Raw genomic sequence first — 8,022 nt, 5'->3', positions numbered from 1 at the left:
CCCAGCAGCACACACATTTAGTCACCTGACTGTTATTTATCACAGCTCTGCGCACTCCTATTTGTGTGTATAAGGCTATTAGATAAGAAACAGGGGGAGGCTCATTGCCCGCAGTGTCAATAACATTTGCTTGTGCAAGGTACTGAGATAAATTATTATCTGACTTAGACATTCAGCTATAAACCTTTAACACTTCCCTCCCTACAGCACTATAAATTCTTCCTAATCCTGTTGGTCTGACATATGACTATAACAACACTGTGCCATTCAGTGTCATAAGCGCTGCCCCACATCTTAGCCGTGATAAGTATGATAGTAACAGAGTGTGCATGTGGGTATTAGATACGTTCATCTATAGTTCTACTATGCATTTGTTATTTATAAGACCAATATCTCTTCTCCTTCCCTATATCTACCAACTTATGGTCTCTTTCTTTGTATCCTGCTCATGAGAAATAACAGGGTTATGTCTAAGCAAGTTAAAAAATACACGGTCAATGGCTCCTTTTGTAAGGAAAAAGGTGTATAAGACAAAATGTATTCTGTTGCTTATAGGGTTAATAGTCAGGACGTTAACGTTGCAGTAACAAACACACCACACCTTTTATTGTGTAAGAAGAGACTTTCAGGTTTCAGTTTGTGTTGCTGGACCTAAACATGGCGACTGCTGATCTGAGAGAGGAGCTAACCTGCCCCATCTGCCTGAGCCTTTATACAGATCCTGTAACTCTCAGCTGTGGCCATAACTTCTGCCTGGGCTGTATTGAGAGTGTGCTGGGTACCCAGGAGGGGTCTGGGGTTTATACCTGTCCTGATTGCAGAAAGAGCTTCAGTAACAGACCTGAGCTGCAGAGGAACATAGCGCTGTGTAATGTAGTGAAGCATTTACAGATTACTGAGCCAGAGCAAACAGACACTGGGATCTTCTGCACTTACTGTATTCACTCTCCTGTACCTGCTACTAAATCCTGTCTGCTGTGTGAGGCTTCTCTGTGTGATCCCCACCTGAGGGTACACAGCAAGTCTGAGGAACACGTCTTAACTGAACCCACCACTTCCTGGGGTAACAGAAAATGCCCCAAACACAGGGAGCTGCTGAAATATTACTGCACTGAGGATGCTGCCTGTATCTGTGTGTCCTGCTCCCTGGCCGGAGAGCACAGAGGACACCAGGTGGAGCTGCTGAATGTGGCTTCTGAGAAGAAGAAAAAGAAACTGAGAAATGTTCTGCAGAAACTGACCACAAAGAGACAGAAGACTGAGAAAAGAGTCCAGAGTCTGCAGGAGCACAGGAAAGGGGTGCAAGAGAAAGCAGCTGGTGTGACAGAGTGACTCACTACCCTGATTAGGTACATCAGGAAACAGCTGGAAGACCTAGAGAAGCGAGTCCTGAGTGAGATCACCCGGCAGCAGGAGCAGGTTTTACTCCCAATCTCTGATCTGATCCAGCAGCTAGAAAAAGAGAAGGACGAGCTGGCCAGGAAGAAGTGTCACATTGAGGAGCTGTACAACATGACTGACCCATTAACTGTCCTACAAGAACAGGAATCACACAGAGATGACTTTTGTGGTGCTGAGAAGGGAGATAATGAGGTCACACAGAGAGGTGATAAACAGGTCCCTGCTGGGGGGGATTTGGATGAGGGTCTGATCTCAGTGACCTTATACAGAGGTTTAGCTAATATTATGAGTGATATAAAAGGCAAAAGAGGACTGTATGTGCAGGAGACATCAGACATATTACTGGATGTAAACACAGTTACCAATAATGTGACTTTATCAGGTGACTTGAAAACTGTATCCTGGTCAGGAACAAAGCTACAGCGACTAGAAACACCAAAGACATTTCAGAGCTTTCAGGTTTTAGGTACTAACAGCTTTTACTCAGGACAACATTATTGGGAAGTGGAGACCAGTAAGGCTGGAAGTTGGAGGGTCGGGGTGTGTTATCCTAGTATGGAAAGAACAGATCTGTGTAATATAGGAAATAACAGCAAGTCCTGGTGTTTGTGTGCAGATTGGTTCAGTTTTAATTTTTTTAGCATCACATGACTCAAACAACACCACATTATCTATTCCTCTATCTGGTCAGAGAATAATTATAGTCCTGGACTATGAGGCTGGGCGTCTGTCGTTTTATGAGCTGTGTGACCCGATCAGACACTTACACACCTTCACTGCCACCTTCACTGAGCCTCTCCATGCTGCGTTTTGGGTAGGTTGGCGTGGCTGGGTGAGAATCATAAGCTAGATTCACTGATCAGTGCCCAGCACAGGTAACACCAACAGGTAGAATAATGGTTCACTTTCTGGGGAATAAAATAGCAGCCATTTTAATAAGCGTAACTAATTATAACGTATAATGAAGGTACCAGGTCTTAGTATTAATGCTGCAATTTCTACATTTATCTAAACCTTACAGATATTGTCCGTGTTGGTAAAATACTGGCAGGGCGTCAACCATAGGTACCAGGATTTATTAATGTGCCAGTGAGCACAAATGTGCAGTGAGAAATCTCAGGCCATACAGTAAGTCACAATAAATAGTATATAGAGGCTAGCATGGGCTACTGAGTACAGGATCTACTTTTATACTAGAAATAAAGGCTTTACACTGGGTTATATTATTACTACTGCAAGTGCTTAGAGGGTTTTACAGTTATACATATAATATACATATAACGTTGTAAATATATAAATCTGGGCATTTAGCCTCCTGCACAATCTGTATCTCAAGTTAGAGGAGCATATAGAGATAGATTATGAGTGGAGCGCTTTTTATCGCGTTTACAAGTTGAAAGTAAAAAGTTTTCGCTCGGGTGCTAACCTGATGTGCACAAAAAGCCGAACTTACAATGTCGCACACGCGTTAACGTATTCCCCCATAGAAGTGAATGGAGCAAAAAAAGTGGGAAAAAAACCTAACACCCAACTTGCGTGCTAACCCAATCGCATATTCTGAAGTGCGCTAACCCAACATGAAACAATGAATCACATTTCAATGTTCTTCACATTGCAGAATATGTTCATTAACACATATATACACATACAAATACATATACTGTATACACATACTAATACATAAATACATATATACACATACAAATACATATACCGTATACACATACTAATACATAAATACAAATATACACATACAAATACATAAATACATATATACACATACTAATACATAAATACATACAAATACATATACCGTATACACATACAAATACATAAATACATATATACACATACTAATACATAAATACATATATACACATACAAATACATATACTGTATACACATACTAATACATAAATACAAATATACACATACAAATACATAAATACATATATACACATACTAATACATAAATACATATATACACATACAAACACATACATAAATATATACACATACTAATACATAAATACATATATACACATACAAATACATATACCGTATACACATACTAATACATATATACACATACAAATACAAAAATACATATATACACATACAAATACATATACCGTATACACATACTAATACATAAATACAAATATACACATACAAATACATATACCGTATACACATACTAATACATAAATACATATATACACATACAAATACATAAATACATATATGCACATACTAATACATAAATACATATATACACATACAAATACATATACCGTATACACATACTAATACATAAATACATATATACACATACAAATGCATATACTGTATACACATACCAATACATAAATACATATATACATATACAAATACATATACCGTATACACATACTAATACATAAATACATATATACACATAAAATATATAAATACATATATACACATACAAATACATAAATGCATAAATACACATACAAGTACATAAATACATATATACAAATACAAATACATATATATACATACAAATACATAAATACATATATACGCAAACAAATATATAAATACATATATACACATACAAATACTTAAATACATATATACACATAAAATACATATATACATATATACACAAATACATATATACACATACTGATACATATATACACATACAAATACATGATCACATATATACACATACAAATACATGATCACATATATACACATACAAATACATAAATACATATATACACACATACAAATACTTAAATACATATATACACATAAAATACATAAATACATATACACACAAATACATAAATACATATATACACATACAAATACATATATATACATACAAATACATAAATACATATATACACAAACAAATACATAAATACATATATACACATACAAATACATAAAAACATATATACACATACAAATACTTAAATACATATATACACATAAAATACATAAATACATATATACACAAATACATAAATACATATATACACATACTAATACATATATACACATACAAATACATAAATACATATACACACATACAAATACATGATCACATATATACACATACAAATACATAAATACATATATTCACATACAAATACATAAATACATATATACACATACTAATACATAAATAAATATATACACATAAAATACATAAATACATATATACACAAATACATAAATACATAAATACTTAGAACATATTCTGCTATGTGCAAAGCACTGGAATGTGAACTATTTACAGTAAATTCATAGTTAAAACCTTTATTAAAAATGAATATTACAGATATTACCTTATGCACCTGCCTGCAGTATACAGATAGTACATTATGCACCTGCCTGCAGTATACAGATAGTACCTTATGCACCTGCCTGCAGTATACAGATAGTACCTTATGCACCTGTCCTGCAGTATACAGATAGTACCTTATGCACCTGCCTGCAGTATACAGATAGTACCTTATGCACCTGCCTGCAGTATACCGATAGTACCTTATGCACCTGCCTGCAGTATACCGATAGTACCTTATGCACCTGCTTGCAGTATACAGATAGTACATTATGCACCTGCCTGAAGTATACAGATAGTACCTTATGCACCTGCCTGCAGTATACAGATAGTACCTTATACACATGTCCTGCAGTATACAGATAGTACCTTATGCACCTGCCTGCAGTATACCGATAGTACCTTATGCACCTGTCCTGCAGTATACAGATAGTACCTTATGCACCTGCCTGCAGTATACCGATAGTACCTTATGCACCTGTCCTGCAGTATACAGATAGTACCTTATGTACCTGCCTGCAGTATACAGATAGCACCTTATACACCTGCCTGAAGTATACAGATAGTACCTTATGCACCTGCCTGCAGTATACAGATAGTACCTTTTGCACCTGCCTGCAGTATACAGATAGTACCTTATGCACATGCCCTGCAGTATACAGATAGAACCTTATGCACCTGTCCTGCAGTATACAGATAGTACCTTATGCACCTGTCCTGCAGTATACAGATAGTACCTTATGCACCTGCCTGCAGCCTGCAGTATACAGATAGTACCTTATACACCTGCCTGCAGTATACAGATAGTACCTTATGTACCTGTCCTGCAGTATACAGATAGTACCTTATGCACCTGCCTGCAGTATACAGATAGTACCTTATTCACCTGCCTGCAGTATACAGATAGTACCTTATTCACCTGCCTGCAGTATACAGATAGTAACTTATGCACCTGCCTGCAGTATACAGATAGTACCTTATTCACCTGCCTGCAGTATACAGATAGTACCTTATGCACCTGCCTGCAGTATACAGATAGTACCTTATACACCTGCCTGCAGTATACAGATAGTACCTTATGTACCTGTCCTGCAGTATACAGATAGTACCTTATGCACCTGCCTGCAGTATACAGATAGTACGCTTATGCACCCGCCTGCCTGCAGATATCTGATATAAATGTTGTGTTTAGTTCATGTTCTGTTAGTGTATAGCTGTATATATGTGTGATCATCTGATATATATGCTTTCCTAATGTTCTGTACTGTGATTCCTGCCTGTATTTTTATTATGTTACAATATATATGTAATAGTCATTATACACAGGTAGGGAAATGATCTTACTGCTATATATATGTAATAGTCATTATACACAGATAGGGAAATGATCTTACTGCTTTATATATGTAATAGTCATTATACACAGATAGGGAAATGATCTTACTGCTTTATATATGTAATAGTCCTTATACACAGATAGGGAAATGATCTTACTGCTTTATATATGTAATAGTCATTATACACAGATAGGGAAATGATCTTACTGCTTTATATATGTAATAGTCATTATACACAGATAGGGAAATGATCTCACTGCTTTATATATGTAATAGTCATTATACACAGATAGGGAAATGATCTTACTGCTTTATATATGTAATAGTCCTTATACACAGATAGGGAAATGATCTTACTGCTTTATATATGTAATAGTCCTTATACACAGATAGGGAAATGATCTTACTGCTTTATATATGTAATAGTCATTATACACAGATAGGGAAATGATCTTACTGCTATATATATGTAATAGTCATTATACACAGATAGGGAAATGATCTTTCTGCTTTATATATGTAATAGTCCTTATACACAGATAGGGAAATGATCTTACTGCTATATATATGTAATAGTCATTATACACAGATAGGGAAATGATCTTACTGCTATATATATGTAATAGTCATTATACACATATAGGGGAATGATCTTACTGCTTTATATATGTAATAGTCCTTATACACAGATAGGGGGAGGGGCTTACAGTTTAACACTTTCACTACTGGAGAGTTTATTTTAAAATATAAAACAACATATTATCTGGTAAATATGGTGGATACAATTAGAATGCAGGTTTAAAACATTGTAATCTTGTAATTTAATCAAATTTACACTGGCTGTCAGTCTATGTTTGTGTATTGTGCACATCTTGTATGAAGCGGAGATTAAATAAAATATTGATGCATGAAGGCTACTGTACTTATATTATTATTAGCAGATTTATATGGCACCAACATATGCTGTTGCACTGTGAGATTTGTAGAAAATAATTTATCATCAATGAAAGATGAAAATAATGCGCAGTAATCGCCTGGGATTAAAGGGAAATGATCTCTCTTTCTCTCACTTGCAGTCTCTCTCTCTCTCACTCCCTCTCTTTCTCCCTCTCTCTCGCACGTACTCTCTCTCACTCCCTCTCTCTCTCTCTCGCACGCACTCTCTCTCACTCTCTCACTCCCTCTCTCTCTCTCTCGCACGCACTCTCTCTCACTCTCTCTATCTTTCTCTCTCTCTTGCTCTATCTTTTTCTCTCTCTCTCACACTCTCTCTCTTGTGCTCTCTCTCTTTCTCTATCTCTTTATGTCTATCTCTCTTTCTCTCTCTCTTTCTCACTCTATCTTTCTCTCTCTTTCTCTTTTTCTCTCTCTTGCGTTGTCTCTCTTTCTCTTTCTCACACTCTCTCTATATCTTTCTCTCTTGTGGCTCTCACTTTCTATTTATCTCTTTATCTATTTTTCTCTCTCTCTATATTTCTCTCTCTCTTTTTCTCTCTCTCACTTTCTCTTTCTCTATCTCTCTGTAGCTTGCACTCTCTCTTTCTCTATCTCTCACTCTGTCTCTCTCTCTTGCACGCACTCTCTCTCACTCTCTCTCGCTTTCTCTCTTTATCTTTCTCTCTCTCTCGCTGTATCTTTTTCTCTCTCTCTCTCTTTCTCTCTCTCACACTCACTCTCTCTCTCTCTCTCGCGCTCTCACTCTTTCTCTATCTCTCTCTCTCTCTTTCTCTCTCTCACACACTCTCTCTCTCTTTCTCTCTCGCGGGCGCTCTCTCTCTCTCTGTCAAGGATATCAGGCTGATAATGCCACCTCCTCCCATATTGAGGGATTATTGTGTCCTCACCAGCTTCCATTGTATTGTGACCCTGATTGCATATTGTCACCGAAAGAGGTGATCTCTACCGCTTGGCCCCTTCATGCCTTGCCAGGCTAATGGAACTACT

At 36.5% G+C, this 8,022-nt stretch overlaps 1 pseudogene; it reads left to right on the top strand.

Annotated features, from left to right (window-relative positions):
• Window positions 1-657: 657 nt before the first annotated feature.
• On the top strand, window positions 658-2,251 carry LOC128636158 (E3 ubiquitin/ISG15 ligase TRIM25-like; annotated as a pseudogene).
• Window positions 2,252-8,022: the final 5,771 nt, after the last annotated feature.

The sequence above is a fragment of the Bombina bombina genome, chromosome 7, assembly GCF_027579735.1.
Source record: "Bombina bombina isolate aBomBom1 chromosome 7, aBomBom1.pri, whole genome shotgun sequence".
In the NCBI taxonomy this organism is placed as follows: Eukaryota; Metazoa; Chordata; class Amphibia; order Anura; family Bombinatoridae; genus Bombina; species Bombina bombina.
Note: the sequence above shows the minus strand (reverse complement) of the source record. Positions and strands in the feature narration are given on the sequence as shown.